This window comes from Syngnathus acus, chromosome 6 (genome assembly GCF_901709675.1).
Source record: "Syngnathus acus chromosome 6, fSynAcu1.2, whole genome shotgun sequence".
NCBI classification, from domain to species: domain Eukaryota; kingdom Metazoa; phylum Chordata; class Actinopteri; order Syngnathiformes; family Syngnathidae; genus Syngnathus; species Syngnathus acus.
In genome coordinates this window covers 14,898,974-14,920,704 of record NC_051092.1, presented here as the reverse complement: position 1 = coordinate 14,920,704, position 21,731 = coordinate 14,898,974, and the positions used below count along the sequence as shown (strand labels likewise).

Genomic DNA, 21,731 nt, shown 5'->3' with positions numbered 1-21,731 from the left:
GTTCAGAAAGAGAATCATTTTTATTGTTATAATTGAATGCGGGTAGCGAGGATGGAAATCTTGCATTTAGACATTGATGGACACATTTTTTAAGATTTCTATGATTCGGACTGAATGCTTGATAAACAGAAAATGCAAACAAGTTTTCTTTTGGAAGAAAAACAAGGTGGTTTCTATGGTCTTGGGTTACATCTTCAGGAAGCCCAAGTGGTGGACTGGATGGTGGTCCGAGTAGTGGTCCAGATGGGTTGTGTTCATAAGCAGTAACAGGTTGTGCGAGTGGACAAGGTGGTGGTCTAGGTGGGCTGTTTTCATCTGGAGCAATTGGTGTTCGCCAGGCAGGTCTTGGTGGAAGTCTAGGCGATGGTTTAGGTTTGCGAGGTCAAATTTCAGATTGATTGTTTTCATCCAGAGTAACAGATGATCCAGGTAGTGATCCAGGGTGGCAGGGTGCTATTCCAGGTGAGTTGTTTTTAGCTGGAGTAAACCGTAATGGCAGGGGGTGTCCTGAAGGTGGTCCAGGTGGTGGGGTAGGTTGGTAATTTGGTGTCCAGGTGGTTTTCATCCAGGAAAATAGGTGGCTGTACTGGTGTCTGGTATTATTGGTCTGGGTGGCTAATTGGGATATGAAATAGAATGTGGTCCAAATGGTGGCCCAGCCTGAAAAGGTGGTGGTCCAGGTGAATAATTTTCCTCTGCAGTACCAGGTGGTCTGTGTGACCCCTGGGCTATAAAATTAATTAACATAATTTTGCCCAGGTTGTGGTAGTGGGCCACATGGCAGATTTTGACCTGGGCCATATGGATATGGTCTTGGTGGCCAAGGTAGCCATGGTGCCTGAGGAAAACTTGGAAAAAATATTGGTGGACCAGGTGGTCCTGGGGGTCCAGGTGGTCCTGGTGGACTAGGTGGTCCTGGTGGTCCAGGTGGTCCTTCTGGTCCAGGAGATCCAGTTGGTCCAACTGGACCTCGAATACCTCTTGGTCCTTGTCTGCCATTTGCTCCAGGTGATCCTCGTGAGCCTCTTGGTCCGGGTGGGCCATCTGCTCCAGGTGGTCCTGGTGGGCCTTCTGCTCCTGGGTCACCATCTGCTCCAGGTGGTCCTTGTGGGCCTTCTGGTCCTCTTGGTCCTGTCGGTCCTGTTGGTCCTGTTGTACCATTTGGTCCTGTTGGACCATCTGGTCCATCTGGCCCTGGGGGTCCTGGAGGGCCAGGTGGTCCTGGTGGACCAGGTGGTCCACCGACTTCTCTTGATTCTGCATTGCCTGACCCTGCTTGCGCAGAACTGTCATCTTGAGCAACATTTGCTTGTCTCTTTATTTGCGCACCCAGACAGCTGGCTCCTGCAATAGTTGACATTGACATCTCTGTAACCGTTAAATTACTTTTTGTTACCTGGAGTGAGATGACTTACCAAACAGGAGGGCAACAATGAACACCTTGAGAATGATCATTATGGCTTATGATGTCCTGAAAGACAAGTGAAAATGAACAGTGAAGATATGTCTAGAGCAGTGGTGGCCAACCCGCGGCTCGCGAGCCGCATGCGGCTCCTTGCCTGGTTTCATGCGGCTCCTTTACGTTCATATCAACATTATGCGTGTTCGCTTCGCTTGAGTTCAATATATATTTATACAGTCAAACCTCAGTTGAGGGTGATAGTTGATGTGTGCTCATGTGTATGATGTGGCTCTTTGCGGTAACACAGTAAAAAATGTGTCTCTTAGTCTCTGACTGGTTGGCCACCCCTGATCTAGAGGAAGTCTATCAGGGAGGCATCATGTGAGAAATGGCTGCTTTGACAGTGTGAGTTTGTCAGGGCTCAGTTTCCATCGCTTGCCATAGGTTACCTAGACCAGGGGTCCCCAACCCCCGCGGACCGGTATCGGTCTGTGGGTCACTTGGTACCGGGCCGCCAAGCCGCACAGAAAAAATATATATATTTTGTTTATCGACAATAAATTAATTCAGGTCAAGACGCTCGTCCCGGTCATGTGACATGTCACCTCAGTCGAGCCCGCGAAGCAAGCAAATATGAGCAAGAAACAGAGATGTTTGGAAAGCTTCTTCGGAATGGGAAAAAAGCCCAATGAGGAGACAGAAGAAGAAGAGGCTACGACTTCTAAGAAAAGGAAAGCTGCATTTAAAAGAAAATGTCTGGAGTCCTATTTAAAATATGGATTTATCGCCAACAGCCTGTCGCCACATATTACGCAGAGTGGGCTTCGTGCGTCAGTCATCTGTTAGACTTAGACTTACTTTGTCTAAGTCTAAGTAAGTCTAAGTCTAACAGATGACTGACGCACCAAGCCCACTCTGCGTAATATGTGGCGACAGGCTAGCTGACGAGGTAATGAAGCCTTCAAAACTGCTTCGGCACATGGAGACCAAGCATCCTGCATTAAAAGACAAACCTTAACCACTTCGGGTGTCATAGTCTCCGATTACGCCTACATGGGACCGGTTTGTTTATGAGAAACAAGCTCAGTGCTCCCACTAATTCAACGTAATGGTGAGTTTTATTTTTATGTCGTTTTTACTTGTTTTTATGCCAGTCGTATCATTTTATTTCATCGTATTTATATATTTATTAAAAATGTATAATTTATTTACATAAATGTATTATTTATTTACATAAAGGCCGGTCCGCGAAAATATTTCTGACACATAACCGGTCCGTGTGGCGCAAAAAAGGTTGGGGACCACTGACCTAGACTGTCCTTGGCAATAGGGCTTACAACTCTCTGCCAATCTTCATGTCGTTGCTGTTGGAATCCTCATAGCAACCAAAACTATTTTTTTGGAGGTACTTAAAATGTGTGCAATTGCTAATTGCTCATTTATTATACTGTCATTGCTTCAAATGCTACGAACATGACCATCACACTAGCACCAACCATGCTATTCAAAGTCCACAGTCACACTAAGCCCCTGGCACACGCATTGGGAGATGCTAACGGCGCCCTGATACCAGCCCTATTTGTTCCCTTTTTGCATTTGTTTGTGCTTGTGAAAGACTTTTTGTCTTATCAAAACATTTATCAACTTCAATTAAGTATTTGTTGTTACGCTACGCTTGGTGACAAGATCTATGCAGAGGACATACTATACACGGAGATACTCTGCTCTTTCAAAACTGAACCTCCGGTGCAACTGCTGTCAGTTAGGTTGGTCATTACTTGTGCCATTTTTATTGTTTCATTTAGGTAGTCTCATAGTAGGCCTACACAAAAAAAGCACATAGTGCTGTTTAATGCAGACAACTCATTCAAAACAGCTTTTAATTAGGTTTTTGTCCATATTAGAGAGTCTGATTGCACGAACTAGCTTAAAGTAAAATGTAGTCAACCGAGTGTTGTTCTTTTATTCAACTTTGTGTGAGGTGTACCATTTTTTAACATTGATGTTGTATTGGGTGTGTCATTGTTTTTCCATGTTTTTTAACGTGTGTGTGTGTTCATCATTCTAAATTATTGTGTATACCATCAAGTGACACACGCACACACGCACACACACACACACACACACACACACACACACACACACACACACACACACACGCACACAAATCGTATTTCACCATAATAGCCGAATTAAGCTTTAAGACCTGCGGTGTGAACATAGCCGTAAAGAGAGAAAGTACTCACCACGCTTAGTCAAGTTGGCTCTTGGAGACCCTTTCGGCTCTTGCGTTGGTATTGGTCTCAAGGCGTTCAGCAGAGGTTTTAAATCATTTGTCCGGCCGCCTTTAAGGTGTAGCCTTTAAGGTGAGGCATTTAATTGCTTCTTCATTCATTTTAACAAAATTGCATTAATTAATTAGTTTCAATTGGCATTTTTTTCTTCTGCCACTTTAAAGTTAATTAAGTTACTTTGAAGTGAATAGGGCAGACAAAAGGTCACCGACGTTGTAGCCTTTTGTGGTTGTACTTAGACTTAGACTTAGACTTAGACAGAACTTTATTGTCATTTTGTCAACACCAGGTGTGTACAAAACGAAATTTCGTTGCATACGGCTTTCAGCAATGTAGAGGTATTTCGGCTGGTTAAAAAGAAAAGTGACCTTCTATATAAAAATATGAAATAAGATAATTATAAAGTACAAAGTGCAGCAGTGATAAAGTATGTGAACAGTGCAGGAGACAAAAGCAGTATTTACAAGTGCGCAGAGGAATGCTACGTTTGAATGTTCAACAGTCTGACGACAGCAGGGAAAAAACTATTGCAGAACCTGGTGGACCTGCAGCGGATGCTGCGAAACCTCTTCCCAGAGGGCAGCAGGGAGAACAGTCCATGGTGGGGGTGTGATGGGTCACTGATAATATTTCGGGCTCGGGACACGCAGCGCTGGGATGACAAGTCCTGAATGGAGGGAAGAGGAGCACCGATGATCCTCTCTGCTGTCCTCACCACTCTCCTCAGGTTCTTCCAATCGGAGGCGCTGCAACCTCCACACCACACCGAGAGACAGCTTGTCAGAATGCTCTCTATGGTGCTTCGGTAGAACGTCCTCATGATGGGTGGGGGCAGGTGGGCTCTCCTCATCCTCCGCAGGAAGTACAAGCGCTTCTGTGCCCTCTTGACCAGTGTTGTGGTGTTCACAGTCCAGGTGAGGTCGTCTGTGATGTGGACTCCCAGGAATTTAGTGCTGCTGACCACCTCCACAGCTGAGCTGTTGATGATCAGTGGAGCGTGGTGAGGCTGGTTCTTCCTGAAGTCGACGATGATCTCCTTCGTCTTCTCCACATTCAGGATCAGGCTATTTTCTCTGCACCAGCCCACCAACTGCTCCACCTCCTCTCTGTAGTCCAGGTCGTTGTTGTCCCTGATGAGGCCCACCACCGTTGTGTCGTCTGCAAACTTCACGATGTGATTGGTGGTGAACCTGGGGGCGCAGTCGTGTGTCATCAGGGTGAACAGCAGGGGGCTCAGGACGCAGCCCTGAGGGGAGCCTGTGCTGAGGGTGATGACATCTGAGGTGTCCTGTCCGACCCGGACTGACTGAGGTCTGTTGGTGAGGAAGTCTAGCAGCCAGTTCCGAAGGGGGGTGCTGAAGCCCAGGTGTTCCAGTTTTTCCACCAGATGTTGTGGAATGATGGTGTTAAACGCTGAGCTGAAGTCCAGGAACAGCAACCGCACGTGGGTGTTCCTCTCCTCCAGGTGAGCCAGGCTCAGGTGAAGAACGGAGGAGATGGCATCCTCAGTGGAGCGGTTCTGCCGGTAGGCAAACTGGAACGGATCGAATGTTGGGGGGAGTCTGGAGACGATGTGATCTTTGAGCAGCCTCTCGAAGCACTTCATCATGATGGGAGTCAGTGCCACAGGTCTGTAGTCATTCCATGAGGTGATTTGAGGTTTCTTCGGCACCGGAATGATGGAGGCAGCCTTGAAGCACACTGGCACTTTAGCTTGGTCCAGCGAGATGTTAAAAATGTCTGTGATGACACCAGCCAGCTGGCCTGCACATTCCTTGAACACCCGCCCAGGTATGTTGTCGGGGCCTGGGGCCTTACGTGGGTTGACTCTTCTCAGAGTCTTCCACACGTCGGCTGAGTCAAGGCAGAGGACCTCCTCTTCCTGGTGGGGAACAGTTTTAACTGCCGGAGTGCTGTTTAGTGCCTCAAAACGCCCAAAGAAGTTATTTAGACCATTTAGGAAGTCAGCATCAACCTCACCCACCGGGGGGGAGGGTGAGTTGTAGTCCGTGATCGCCCGTATGCCTTGCCACATACTCCTGGTGTTATTGGCGTCGTGTAAAAAATCCTGAATTTTCCGACTGTGGCTTCGCTTCGCTAGCCTGATGGCACGGTTCAAGTTGGCTCTCGCTGTCCTCAGTGCCTCCTTGTCGCCAGACTTGAAGGCTGAGTTCCGTGCTCGTAGCATATGACGTACATCCTCAGTCATCCAGGGTCGTTGGTTGGCTCGGGTGATGATGTTCTTAATGGTGCTGACGTCCTCGGAGCATTTGTTGATGTAGGCTGACACAGTCATGGCGTACTCATCAATGTTGATCTGATTGTCATATGTTGCTGCTGCTTTGAACATGTCCCAGTCAGAGCACTCAAAGCAGTCCTGGAGTGCCTCCATGGCCCCCTCAGACCACACCCTCACCTGCTTCACTGTGGGTTTTGCTCTGATCAGCAGGGGCCTGTATGCAGGGGTTAGCATAACAGATAGGTGGTCTGAAGAGCCGAGGTGGGGGCGGGGGGCTGCTCTGAATGCATCCTTTATATTTGTGTAAACCAAGTCCAGAGTGTTCTCTCCCCGAGTTGGAAAATCCACGTGTTGGTAAAAATGAGGGAGAATAGTCTTCATGCTAGCCTGGTTGAAGTCCCCAGCAATGATGAAAACCCCCTCTGTGTGCGTGGATTGCAGCTCACTGATTGTCCGGTAGAGAACCCTCATGGCCTCTTTAGTGTTAGCGCTAGGAGGCACGTACACAGCCGTGATGCTAACAACAGTGAACTCTCTGGGCAGGTAGAAGGGTCTGCAGTTAACAGTCAAAAGCTCGATGTCCGAAGAGCAGAAGCTGACGACAGATCTAGCATTTTTGCACCAGTTGTTGTTGATGTAGACACACAGCCCACCTCCTCGGGATTTACCGCTTAGCTCGCTGTTTCTGTCGGCGCGGAATGTAGCAAGCCCCTCCAGGCTAACGGCGTTGTCCGGCATCGATGAGTTCAGCCATGTCTCCGTCAGGATGAGAGCGCAGCAGTTTCTAACTTCCCTCTTTGAAGAGAGTTCCAGTTGTAGATGGTCCATTTTATTATCCAGTGAGCGGACGTTGGAGAGGAAGATGGATGGAAGCGGCGGTTTGTAGGGGTTAGCTCTCAGCTTAGCCGTTAGCCCACCTCGACAGCCGCGCTTTCGCCGCCGGTCACACCGCCTACGCTTACTCCTCCTCCGGCGTGTGCTGCCCGGCGAGCCCGCTGCGTCGTGAGCTCCTGGGGCTAGCGCCCTAAGCACTCCGAGGCTACGCAAACAGACCAGGGTAGTTGTGGCTACGAGTCCGAAAACACTCGATGACCGTACCTCCAGCAGGCGCTGGCGATCGTACACTACTCTACTGGATGGATGAACTAAACTTTTTGTTGTTTGTAGTGTCCTAGGCGACATATTTTGTGAATATCCCCGTAGATTGCTGAGACGCGTAGCGGCCGCGGCCGACTGGGGCGCCGCCATCTTGGATCTTGGAGTTCTCTTGTTTTCAAACAACCTGTATGCTGGGTACATGTTTCCTTTTTTTATTCGCTTGGTAAACAGCAATGACTAATCAGGATGAAATTGCACACTTGGTACAGAAAGGACAGTGGGGTGTGTTAAGAATATGTACCCATAAGCAAAAAGAGGGGAAGAAGATACAAACCTATCTGACCCGCTGTGAAAAAAGTAATTGCCCCCTAAACTTTATCGGGAGAGATTTGTTTCAGAATTATTCTGACAAATACATTTGTGATTTTCACACGTGTTTTTTGGATACACAAATATATTCGTAATTTTCGCATTGTTTTTGGATGCACAAATATTTTCAGGATTTTCACATACTATGTTTTTTATTGTTGTGTGTGCAGTTATCGTCTTTCGGCTGTTCCCGTTAGGGTTCACCACAACAGATCAATCGTTTCCATCTGACTCTGTCCTCTGTACATCCATAGACTTCCTCTTTGGCCTCCCTCTTCTTCTCTTGCCTGTTGACTCCATCCACAGCATCCTTCTGCCTATAGTATACCTCAGGTCGCGGGTAGTGTGTGTATTCATCATTTGTAAATATTCAATTCTGTGTTTGAATTGTCAAATATGCTAGCTACCAAGAAGTGTGTAGCTACAGACCCGCCTGCCACACGCAATAGAATAACGGGCGCGAAAGCTACATTGTAATCCTCAATCCGTAAACGGTGGCCTGATGGGTGGAGAGCTGAGCCTGGCTGTGGCACAGAGGTTTCACAATCCAGACAGAAGTCCAAACACTTTCCACACCATAGGAGTAATCCATCCGTCCGTCCGTCCGTCCGTCCGTCCATCCATCCATCCATCCATCCATCCATCCATCCATCCATCCATCCATCCATCCATCCATCCATCCATCCATCCATTTTCTGTCCCCACGGGGGTCACGGGCGTGCTGGAGCCTATCCCGGCCGTCATCGGGCAGTAGGCGGGGTTGAACCGGGGTCCAGCCAATCACATGGCACACAAAGACAAACATCCATCCGCACACTCACTCACACCTATGGGCTATTTGGAGTGCCCAATCAGCCTACCAAGCATGTTTTGGGATGCCGGAGGAAACCGGAGTCTCCGGGGGAAATCCACGCAAGCATGGGGAAAACATGCAAACCGGGCCAGAAGTGAAATCGATCCCACAATCTCTGAACTGTGAGGCGGACGTGCCACCTGGTGACCCACCGTGCAACGCATTAATGATAAAGAACTAGGAAAATGTAACAGGGCATTCCAGAGCTCTGAAGCCCAAATAGAGATTGCTCCCGAACCTGCTCTTTTTGGCTCTTGGAGTCAATAAAAGATCAGCATTTTGTGAACCAAGGTTTCGGGATGGAACATATGGATGGAACATAATCAATAACAAAACAGTAAATTAATCAAATCAACATATACATGGTGGCTGACTGGCAACCTGTTCAAGTATTCCTCTAAAACAGAGGAAATGCTCAGGAAATGCCATAAAAGACAGTACCTACTCAGAAAATTCCAATATTTTGGGGTCAACAAGGACATTCTCACCACATTCTATTCTGCCTTTATTGAAAATGCCAATAATTCATTTGCTGGTCTCGTGTCATCAGTTTGCAAAACAGAAATTACATGCCCAAATACAGTTAAAAAAGGGATACCAAGGTATTTGGGGGTGGCTTTCCGCATTTTGAAAGTGTTGTGTTTGCAAATGATTGCACTTCTGATGTCTTCAGACAGCTCCTTTGTTTTCCTGATTTCCAGGAAAGGGTGCCGATACCAGTGACACAGCACACGAGTTTTCGATGTTTTCCTCCCATTGTTTGTTTCAAATGGTTGTTTATCATTTGCTCGTTCATAAAAGACACAAGTTCTCCATTGAAAATAGAAAGTTTCACTTGATTCATTTTTTTTTTTCAGAAAATATTCCGCATTACCTACTTTAACTCCATTGGTGCCAAAAATGGTTAGCAGGAACTGGACTAATAATGCTGCTTACTCACCGTAGGGAGAAGTTAATCCACCGATGGACAGCTTATGTTACCAACCTCTAGCCAGGCCGACTTCAATACATTCATTTCTCCGCAACATTTTTCCATTATTTTCTGTCCCAACGGCGGAAATTATGGCATGCAGTTGTACCTATGAGTCTGGCAAATGTGTTAAATGCACATGAGAGTGTGGATGGTTGTTTTGTCTATACCAGGGGTGGGCAAACTTTTTGACTTGCGGGCCGAATTGGGTTATAAATTTTGACCGGGGGACCGAACCAGGTGCAGATGGATGTAATGTTTGTGTGAAGTAATATGAACGACACGTCAAGGTTTTGGCCTTTAGTAGGTAGTAAAGCATGGATAATAAAAAAAAGCTTTTTGAAAACAAATGAAATTATTGACAGCATTAAAAAATATATATTTCACCAAAAAACTACGATCTTATTATTCTCATTAAATAAGACACTGTTATTATGAATAACAGTTTCCATCACTTCAGCGCCTGCAGGTCAGATTTATGAAAGATGTTTATCTAATGAGGCGAAATCACATCAAAAGGAAAACATTCTGACCAAATACATCATCTTGAAGAATCTGTGAAAGAATACATCGAAATAAAGTAATAAAGAAATCAAAACGGGAACACGGTGACAGATACCTGAAAACCAGAGCAGAGCTTTAACTCACAAACACCGGTGATGGGACGGTGACGAAACTGCGTACAGACAGGAGGTGGAGCGGCTTGTCCACTGGTGCAGCCAAAACCACCTGGAGCTGAACCCGCTCAAGACCGTGGAGATGACAGTGGACTTCAGGCGAGACCCTTCACCACTTTCACCCCTCACTATCCGCAGTAATACTATTCTCTCCACAGACATCTTCAAGTTCCTGGGATCCACAATCTCTCGGGACCTGAAATGGACCAGCCCCATAGACTCTGTCCGGAAGAAGACCCAGCAGAGGCTTTACTTTCTGAGACAGCTCAGGAAGTTCAACCTGCCACTGGAGCTGCTGAAGACCTTCTATACTGCCATCATCCAGTCTATCCTCTGCACCTCCATCACTGTCTGGTTTGGATCGGCCTCCAAACAAGACAAGCACAGACTGCAATGGACAATCGGGACTGCAGAAAAGATAATTGGAATCAACCTCCCATCTATCCAGGACTTGTACCTGTCCAGGACCAGGAAACGTGCACCCAGGTTGCAGTCTCCGGACGGCGTTACAGAGCTCTGTACGCCAAAACCAGCAGACACAGAGACAGGTTCTTCCCCCAGGCTGTCGCTCTGATGAACTCACACCACTCGTAGAGTCTCAGAGTCATTGCTGTGCAATAACATCCTGCTCTCGACGCTTTATTTTGAATTGTCTGTGTTATGTGTACTATGTGTCCACTCTGCATCCATTGCAGCCTGGTCATCCTAGAAGAGGGATCCTCCCATCTGTGGTATCTTCTCAAGGTTTCTCATTTCCCCTAGTAGGAGTTTTGAGTTTTTCCTTGCCCTCCTGGGAGTTTAAGATCAGGGGATGTTTGAGAATATTTGTCAATTTTCGCACATGTCCTGAGTGTTGTTAGTCACCCAAATGTTGAACAGAGGCTAAGATGTACCGAAGTCAGATTCCTTGTTTGGCATGCTCAAACATGGCCAATAATAATTCTTGAATCTTGAATCTAGTGACCTTAAGAACTTTAAAAGTTAAGATTAGTCGCAAAAAGACAGTGCGTCAATGTCCTTGAGCATCCTGCATTGTTTGAAAATGAGAATGGCCGCTAGTTTCACTCCCTGCTATTTGTACAAATTATTTTCAAAATGCTTTTTTTTTTTTTACAACAAACTAGAGAAACTCCCCTTCATTTTCAGTGGGAATAGCATTGTTGGTCTCCCATTTTTGCTAGTGCATCATAGTCTGGAGTAAAATTTGTTGTGGTCATTTTTAGGATAGAACTGAGGTATCGGTCCAATAACCTAGATCTGCGACGGGCTTTTTTGACGTTCATGTGGCTGAACGTCTGCTCACCCACGTAGGTCAAGCCAAATTGTCCACTCTTTTTTAACACTCGTCACTCAGTGTCCACCTTTCTTTTCCTCGGGCCACTCATTTCAACACTAGAAGGTTTGTGAGTGGCTTTAGCGTAAAACTGTATCTGAAAGCTCAGCGCGCAAATTACGAGAATGCTGACGTTACAGCCCACACTCTAAATTTGGCACTTATAGAAATAGAGTGTGGAGTGCGCCTGTTCCATACTACTGAGTACGTACACGCACTTGTGAGTGTGCACCGAGCTTTCTGACACGGCTTCCGGGAGTAAATGCGCGGGCGGGCGCTTCCCCAATCTACTGGGGAAACATAGTCATTGCAGGGAAAATGACCATAAAGAAAGTTTAATAATACAATTTATTCTGGTTTGGCGGGCTTTACTAAAAGGCCCCGTGGGCCGGATGTGGCCCGCGGGCTGTAGTTTGCCCAAGGATGGTCTACACCCTATGCGCCCTGTATATCTCTGAATGTTACTTTAATATTTGCTTGCATCAGGTTGTCAGAACCATCAACAATGAAATGAAAGCAAAGTCCATTGCGACAAATTCATTGCAAAATATAAACCTAAACTCTGGAGGGCAAACTCTGGGTAATATACTCTCAATGGTCGTTGCAAACAGTGATGTTGGTTGTTGGAGAGGCTCTCATAACTCCATACTTGGAACCTAGTTTGAAATGTGTACTTAGAATAGTGTCTTCTGAAAAAAAATAATAATAATAATAAACTGAGGTTGCCAGTCACAGTGGCAATATGGCTGTCCTCTGGCTTCACCCTCGAGGGGCCTAAACTGTGACTCACACAAGTTTGTCAGTAAAGTTGAGGTGCGTTCAGTGACTGCTCAAGTAGGGCGTCTCAAAATTACTGTGCTGTGAAGGAGTATTTGCCCCTTACCTTATGTGTTATGTGCATATTTATCACTCACAAAGGTTTCATTTCATCCAATCAATGTTAATATCACACTGAGACAACCCAAGGATACATCAAATGCAGTTTCTAAATTAATTTTATTTACCAAGAAACATCCAAACCTATCTCACCCTCTGAAAAACGTAATTGCCCCCTTAAACCTTATCAGGAGAGATTTGTGTCCAAAGTATTCAGACAAATACAATTGCGATTTTCACACGTCATGTTTGTCATTTTCACATATTTTTTGAATCCACAAATATCTTCAAGATTTTCACGAGTTATTTCAATCCACAAATATATTCGGGATTTTCACGTTTTGACTTTTTTAATCCACTGCAAATCCAATATGGATGCTGTGTTTATTGAGAACACTTCAAGATGTACAAAACAATTACCACGCCCAAAGAAATGTGCTTTTGGAGAATCACTTTGCTGTTCCGCTTGTCGGTACTGCTCTGATGTTTTCTGTTGACTCATAGCTGCTGATGAAAGACGCAACTTGCTTTGTAGTTTGTACGCCTATTGGAAAGGTCACGCTGTCATTAGGGTTATTAGTGTAGGCGTTTAATTGATATTTCTCACACAGGTATAAATATTTTTAATGGGCGAGTCTTGGCGAGCAACATTTGTTGAATGGCAACTAATCTGTAATTAGAGTTCTCCACTGAGCATCATCATTTTTCAAATGTCTACTTGCCACATTGACCTAATCTTGTGAGCTAGGCAGTCATGATTGGCCTACATGAAGCCTGGTAAATGTGATCGATATACGTATATACAAAATGGATTGACTTTTTTAAAACTCAAGTACGGCGTCTCAAAATTACTGTGTTGTGAAAAAGTATTTGCCCCTTACCTTATTTCTGTGTTATGTGCATACTTATCACACACAAAGGTTTCATTTCATCCAATCAATGTTAATATCACACTGAGACAACCCAAGGATACAGCAAATGCAGTTTCTAAATTAATTTTATTTACCAAGAAAGATCCAAACCTATCTAACCCTCTGAAAAAAGTAATTGCCCCCTTAAACCTAATCAGGAGAGATTTGTGTCCAAATTATTCAGACAAATACAATTGCGATTTTCACACGAGATGGTAACACGTGATGCATGGTAACTAATCTATAACTAGAGTTCTCCACTTAGCATCATTAAATGTTTCAAATGTCTACTTGCCACATTGACCTAATCTTGTTAGCTAGGCAGTCATGATTGGCCTACATGAAGCCTGGTAAACGTGATCGATATAAATACAAAATAGATTGACTTTTTTAAAAATCAATTTAGCTTTGCTTCGATACAATAAAATAATTTTCTGTTATCCACATTCATTCATTCGTTCATTCATTCATTCATCTTCCAAGCTTATCTTCACGAGGGTCGCAGGCGTGCTGGAGCCTATCCAAGGAGTCTTTGGGCGGTAGGAGGGGTACACCTTGAGTTGGTCACCAGTCAATCGCAGGACACATAGTGCAGACAAACAAACATTCACACTCACCATCAATTACATTGACAGTTTGGAATGGTACCATAATTTTCGGACTATAAGTCGCGGTTTTTTTCATAGTTTGGGTGGGGGGGGCGATTTATAATAAGGAGCGACTTATATGTGTTTTTTTTCAAAACTTTTCCTCCCCAAAAAAAGTGAAACCGCGATAAACGAACCGCGATATAGCAAGGGATTACTGTAATTTGAATTTCAAGTGACGTCAGCAGCGCGACGCGGCGTGGCGCGGCGGTTGTTTACATAAAGGACAAACATTGATCATGGGACGACGAAGATGACGAAGGGCCCCACGTACTACCAGCATCATTAGCGGCTTTGTTTCTAAGTGACACGGCGGACGAAGAGTTTGAAGGATTTAAGGATTTGGAGTGACACAGAAGGTTTGAAAAACTATTATGGCTTTTACCCACGCCCGGTCCTACTCTACGGAGCTCTCTTTCACCTCCGTGGATTGAAGTCGGGGGCCGGCGCTCGGCCGGGTGGCTGTCCAGGGACGGTGGATGGGGCTCGGACATGGCTTTTACGCATGCCCGGTCCTACTCTACTGAGCTCTCTTTCACCTCCGTGGATGGAAGTTGTCAAACGCGCACTTTATTAAAGTGGCACCGGCTCCCCGGTAACGGGTTCAATAAGCCGGGGGTGAAGGGACTCGTCCGTACGCTAACCACCCGAGTTAAATTAATTCTACTAGAATCAATCTAATTTCTTTACGACGCCAATCCCTTTCAAGTCATCCGACGCGCGAGCCGAGTAACTCAATTCGAGGCGAGTCGTCGAAATGACCGCGCCATAATGATGGCTCCCTTCGGTTGTCTGATGCTGGTATTACGTTACGGATATTTTTTAGATGCCTTTGTTAAGGCCTCAGGGATTCGTTGGTCTAGCGCACCCTAGCACTAGTTTTGCCGAAGTAACTCATGATATGGCCCCGCTCTACTGGGTTGAGGAAGTAGCGAGCCTACTTCCCTTTTTTCGAAAAAAAATCAAATTAGCAGAAGTATGGCAATGATAGTATTTGAAAATGAATTTAATGCATTAAATCACTAATTCTAACATTATATATATAAACACTTAACCGTGGGAGTGCTTCCACCAACTCGATCGTTTTCAACAAAATAATATTTTACTTAATACGAATCAAAATGATTTAATCGAATTATAATTATCCTGCAATTAATTTTGAAGGCAAATTAATCCCTCAAAATCATCCAACGTAGCTTTGACGCGGCCCGACAAAATAGGAACTGGCCCTTGCCCGACGGACATTTACTAATTATAGCTCTACCACTAATCCATATAGTCGAATTTGAAAACCTTCGTTATTTTACTTAAATAAAACAAATATTTAAACGAATTAAATGTTTAACGAGATGCGCTCATCCCTCAAATAATTATGAAGGCAATTTACTCCCCAAAATTGTCCGGTGCGGCCCGACAAAATAGGAACGGGCCCGCACTTCGACGGACAATTAAATTACTTTTAATTCTACTCTCAAATTAAATACCGTTTTTTTCCATGTATAATGCGCAAAATGTAACTAATTTATTGTCCTAAAATCTGGGGTGCGCATTATACATGGGTACAATTTTTAAAAAATCTTTTTTTTTTATTTTATTTTTTATTTTTTTTTTTTTTGTGAAGAAAATCATGGTACAACAATTTTTGAAGAAAATCTTGTCACGGATGGTTCTTTACAACGTCACTTTCCTCTCTTTTCATTTTAACCTAACTGATCGCGGTGGTGCCTTTCTGGGCAGTCGGAGAAATCAACGCCAACAAAAAAAATACATCCAGCCTAGTTAAGAAATCACCAGAAAGATCACCATGACAATTGTGAATAATAAATAAATAATTATTATATATTATATATATTATTATTATAATAATAAATAATTGTGATAAATAACTGGAACATCACTCAAATATTGGTGATCCCGTTGAGAGTCTCACATATTTCTTCGCTATCGAGTTTGCTACTGCATGCGCAGTGATACTGACCGGCAGAATAACATCCGGTTGTTCCCAAAGATGATCTTTTTTCTGAAATAATTTTATGTTTACGGACTTAAGTAACCCGGCCGGGTCATACCAAAGACTATAAAAATGGGACCCATTGCCTCCCTGCTTGGCACTCAGCATTAAGTGTTGGAATTGGGGGGTTAGATCACCAAATGATTCCCGAGCGCGGCGGCGCTGCTGCTCACTGCTCCCCTCTCCCCCAGGGGATGGATCAAAATCACACGGGGATGGGTCAAATGCAGAGGACAAATTTCACCACACCCAGACGCGTGTGTGACGATCATTGGGACTTTAAAAAAAAAAAAAAGAAATTTAAAAAAAAAAAAAAGAAAAAAGTCAAAATTTGGGTGCGTATTATACATGGGTACAGGCTTTTTTCCAGCATCAACATGCCATTTTTAGGGTGCGTATTATACATGGGGGCGCATTATACATGGAAAAAAACGGTATATCTAATTTAAACACCTTCGTTCTTTTTATTTATTACGGTATGATTGCATACCATAATAATCTCCTAGTAATAAACCGAATTATCAAACCAACCACAAACAATCGATTGCATACCTCATACAAATTAGCGCACCACGAATTAAATGAGTATATAAAACACATTTATTGAAGAAGCATGAAATACAATTACAAATCTCAATCCTCCAAAAACCGAACAATCCCACTCACTGATACACATGCAAATAAAATCATTCAATCCCGGAGCACTTTTGATTGTAAAACAAAAATCAAAAAAGAAGGAAAAGGTAGCTACCAATTGGGTGTTATTTTTTGGTGGAAATAAAGTCGAGTGATCAGTTCGATTTTATTTCTAAAATCCAATTTGGAAGCTAGATTGGCCGCGAGTGGACCGACTACCCGATGACTGTCTCCTCCCCTCGCGGAAATACAGAAAGAGTCGCTCCCATCACCTAGCTCCTCACGCAAAGTTGTCCAGTCCAATTCTTTTGAGTAAATCCAAGTTAATCCAGGCCAGCAATCTTGCGTCTTACACAAAGATCTCAAAGGCTTTAGAAAAAGTCTTGAAACTCATACGGGCTTCTTCACGTACGAACGCGGTCCGGGAGAGAGCCCCGTAGATGTCTATGGCGACCTTTTTATAGACTTCTCTGCGACCCCCTCCTTTCGCTGGCCTCTACACTGACCAGTTTCCCACGCTCAGGTACCTGCTGTTTTTGACCAGCTGTTTCCGCCCCACTCTTTATCTTCCACCAAAATTCGGCCGAAACCCTGGCAACTACCTTACTTCCTCTTTTCTTCACTTCTCCTTTTCTAAAAATAATACTTCAAAATTACACTTTACTCAACCATAAAATCAAAAATCAAAACCCTTGAATTAATCTTTTAAACATTTTTTAACACACCACATCGTGGTGGGCCCCTTTTTCTAATTGTGTGATAATATTGCTTTAAGCTGTTACAGAATATATTTCAGCCAAGCAAAGAAAATAAAAGAAAAGAAAAGAAAAACACATTTGTTTCAACCTTTCAAACAACTTTTAACACACCCCTATTCTTATATTGGTGGGCATCTTGGTCTAATTGTGTGATAATATTGCTTTAAGCGGTTACAGAATATATTTTAGCCAAGCAAATAAAAAGATAATAAATATAAAAACCATATTTGTGCTTCCGTGCGTGACCCAAAAAACCGACCCCGTGTCTTCTATTTTTGCTAGTTCAGCTGGTCTTGCCCATCTTTGGTCTCCTTTAACGGTTTGGCACCACCTCTTGGAAAATTTTGGAATTTCAGCTCTGCCAATTCATTCAATAATTCTCAACTCAAATTCTGCGCCATCTGCTGCTAAAATTTGGAATGTCAGCTTCGCCAATTTATTCCTGGGAGCAATCCATACTCACTTTTTGCACCATTTGTTCCCCCCCACACTCATGTTACATGACAAAGTCGAGGGCCGGCGCTCGGCCGGGTGGCTGTCCGGGGACGGTGGATGGGGCTCGGTCATGGCTTTTACGCACGCCCGGTCCTATTCTATGGATCTTTCTTCCACCTCCGTGGCTGGAAGTCCACGCCGCCACACGCCTGGAAGTTTGTTTTGTTAAATAAAGAGCCGTTTACCAAACCCACGTCTTTCCTTGTACTTTGTTAAGGCGACAATATAGTGATATACTAGATCTGTGGAATAACGACGAGGCTGACGTCAGGGCTCACGCGCGGCGTTGTTGACAAAGGACGAGGAATTTGATCGATGGATTTAAGGATTTAGAGTGCACAGATGGTTCGATAATATTATTGCTTATATAATAGTTATTTGATTTCTAATTTATATATCGTTATATGGGCCTGTGGAATATTTTGAAGTGCAAGCGCCGTCAGCGGCGCGCACCCATTGTTGACAAAGGACGATCGATGGATTTAATGAATTAGAGTGACACAGATGGTTTTATAAACGTGTTGTTTATGTAATAGTTTTTTTTAAATAACTCTGAATGTTACGTCAGGGCCGTTCTCAGCTCTTCGTTTGTGTTTATGTCACGTTAGCATACCTATCGTTTAGCCTGTTGTTGCTCGTTCATGACTGTTCTTGGTGTTGGATTTTGTCAAATAAATTGCCCCCCAAAATGCGACTTATACTCCGGAGTGACTTATATATGGTTTTTTTCACTTCTTTGGGCATTTTATGGCTGATGCGACTTGTACTCCGGAGCGACTTATAGTCCGAACATTACGGTAAATTGGTCTATAATTTACAGTTTTGGAATGCAGGAGGCAACAGGAGTACCTGGGAGAAACATGCAAACTCCATAGAGGAAAGCCGGAGTCAGAATTGAAACGTTCATCCCGCCTCTCCGCGGGATTTGAAGTGAAGTTAACTTTTGACGCGTTACGCCTCGCGTCAGCCTGTTAGGTTTTTTCGCTGACCGAACAAATTTCAAGAGAAGAGCAACAGCAAACAAACCACAAGTGAGACAGAATATTAAGTCTTTTCTCGCGAGGAGTGCAGTACAGATAGCTTCACAACAATCTCACTACACTAAATATCTGTATGCACTCCCGCTCTTTTTATTGGGATTTGCCCTACCCACAAATCGTGAGACAAAAGCCCCTAAAAGAGGAGGGGGAACGCATGTGGGCTTTGCCTCGTAAGGAAGAAATCACTAGGTGTTTACATACTGATAAGAACATGTGGGAAGAGGAATTTGAGTGGCCTGGATAGAGAAGAAAACCTTTGACCTCTAGTCAAAACATAGCAAGGGATGCTTTACGACATTGTGTAGAATGGGACAAGCTAGGTTATTTATTACTGGATACATACATTCCGACATAATCCTACGATTAAGATAGTTTGGAAAACCCTGACAATGATGGTCACTTGTAGGTTCATCTGAGGTGCAAGACAGCAATGAGGCATGTTGTTTAACAAAGTGGTCTTTGTTAGAAAGGAACTGTCTCGGTAGATGTCTTCTTTTTGCTGAGTTGTCAGCTGGTCCTGTCTGACCCAGCTGTAACCTCTCTCCTGACCCAGCCGTAACTTTTCTCTTCTGTGGTACATCATAAAAACAGCAAGGCCAAACAGCAAGCATATATTGCAGTAATACTGCGGTGAAGCATTGATTAGAGAACGCATGATAACATATATATATATACATTTTTCTAACAATTCCCTCCTGTGTATCATAAGTTCTCAGAGACCATCTTATCACCTAAAAGCGGCCACTTCAAAAAGATTTTCAGCCGTAGGATCACAATTATGAGCACAAATAAGTTTACACCAAGAAAGGATAAACGTTGCGATATTATCATTCGGAAACACCCAGATCTGGGAAGAAGTCTGTAAACCCAAGTGCAAAAATTCCATCATCATCATCGTTATCATCAACATGCTGGCGTTCAGACATTAGGCATACCCCGGCCATCTTGTCTTCCATGGGCGATATTGCTGTAGTGATGAGACGATTAAACAGAGCACGGAGACATGGAATACAACAACAACCACACAAGGTGAGTATAGCAGTAATTGAGGACACAAGGGCTTTATACTTCCCAAAAGCAGTCATCCACTCTTTCATCCTCGTTTTGAGGGATTGCAAGCTTGCAATCGCCTTCGTCAGGCTCCCATCAGGGGCGGTGTCGTTCTGGATGAAGGTGCAGCATTGTTCTCTGAACATTGCGCAGACCCTTCCTTTCTCAGACACCAACATAACAAGAGCATTGCGGTTCTGGATTGACATTAGGGAAGGCGTGGCTAGCTGTCCGTGCACTGCCTCAAGTCCCGCTTGTGTCCGTTTGCGCAATTTCTGCATGTTGCAATGGTTGTAATTTATCATGTCGACGTTTTTGTTCATCGTACACCACCAGCAAATGGAAGACTCCCATCCTGCTACAATTTGGTCAATTAATTCTTATTAACCAGCTCAGTGGCCTAGTGACCAGCTCAGTGGCCTAGTGGTAGAGTGTCCGCCCTGAGACTGGAAGGTTGTGGGTTCAAACCCCGGCCGGGTCATACCAAAGACTATAAAAATGGGACCCATTGCCTCCCTGCTTGGCACTCAGCATTAAGGGTTGGAATTGGGGGGTTAGATCACCAACTGATTCCCGAGCGCGGCACCGCTGCTGCTCACTGCTCCCCTCTCCCCCAGGGGATGGATGAAAATCACACGGGGATGGGTTAAATGCAGAGGACAAATTTCACCACACCCAGGTGTGTGTGTGACGATCATTGGGACTTTAATCTTAATCTTTAATCTTTAATTAATCAGGAACTCCTCTGGGGACTCTGATTGCATCAATTTCAGTCAGATCATCGTCGACTCTCAAATTTAAAGACATTTTGTTTGTTTGTTTTTCCAGCTTTTTCCCAGATCTTGGCATGTTGATACATATACAATTTAGCTTGACTACATTCTCTGAAAGCAATGGCTTCTTTTTTCTTTTTTCAATGGATATTACTATATAGAATGCTCTGTCACACATTTCACAATCAGTAGATGTGACAGATGTCACACAATCTTTGGTCAATGGCAACGATACAACATAAAGAATCGGTCGCAAATCCATACATATGACATATTCACTTTTTGTTTCTGTCTTTGCAGCTTGTTTTGCCATTAGCAATCAATTGTTTCGTTTTTCAGCAACTCTTATAGTTACCTGAAACAAATTATCCACATTCGTTTTAGATATAATCATCCCATTCTTTAACATCTACAGCGGTTGTTGACAAAGTACACATATAAACATCATATTTTCATTGCAGTCCAGATCCGACACAGCAGATCATCCTGCAAAGGTCAAATTGATCTTTTAAATTGCTACAATGCAGCATTGTTTTTTGGGAGTGATCAATATAAATTGTTCACTCATCTCTCCCCTACTCATTATGACTTAGTTCCCACAAATACCATATTGCTGAAGTTAACAAAATGGCAACAAAGATAGCCACCTTACATGCAATAACGTCATTGTTCCATTTTCTTGTTCCCGGCATTTCTCTAAGAGGTAAGGCTTCCTTTGGGTCACTTTTTCCGATTGAACGTTACCTCAAAAGAAATTACCCTTTTGTAATTTGCTAGGACCACCTCAACTGACCTTTCTGCTATTTTAATGGCAGTTGATGTAATTATCAATATTCAATGTGGCCCTTCCCCCTTGGAAGAACACCAGTGTTTCGTTTTCAATGCTCTTAATGAGAACGTGCTTTGTTCTTTTTGCCTTTAAAATATTAATTATAAATATAAAATGTAAATGCCAAATTTGAATCATCCTTAGTATCCCACTTGGTTTTGAAACATGGTAATCTATATTGTCGCCCAAACAATTTTTCATACGGGGTTAAACCCACAGTACTTGTAATATTTATGTACAGTTTGACCAGGTCTAAACATTTTGTCCATGATCTTCCACTTTTTTCCATGCACATTTTCACACTTTATACCAGTCCTGTCATGAGAATTAATTTCCGAAATCCCATATCTCGGTATTATTTCTTTACATAACGTTTTTTTTCCACTGTTAAGGCATTCAGTGTTTTTGTTGAAGCCAATTCAAACCATTTTGAGAATGCATCTATTATGACCAGGCATTATAACCCTGTG

At 43.8% G+C, this 21,731-nt stretch overlaps 2 long non-coding RNA genes across 2 annotated transcripts; both read left to right on the top strand.

Moving 5' to 3' along the window:
* The first annotated feature begins 240 nt into the window (after window positions 1–240).
* Window positions 241–21,421, top strand: LOC119124106. Its single transcript, XR_005098170.1, has 3 exons — window positions 241–668; window positions 4,117–4,127; window positions 21,406–21,421. It is a non-coding gene; the product is annotated as an uncharacterized LOC119124106 (long non-coding RNA).
* Window positions 905–1,345, top strand: LOC119124107. The gene is made up of 2 exons (XR_005098171.1): window positions 905–1,008; window positions 1,054–1,345. It is a non-coding gene; the product is annotated as an uncharacterized LOC119124107 (long non-coding RNA).
* Window positions 21,422–21,731: the final 310 nt, after the last annotated feature.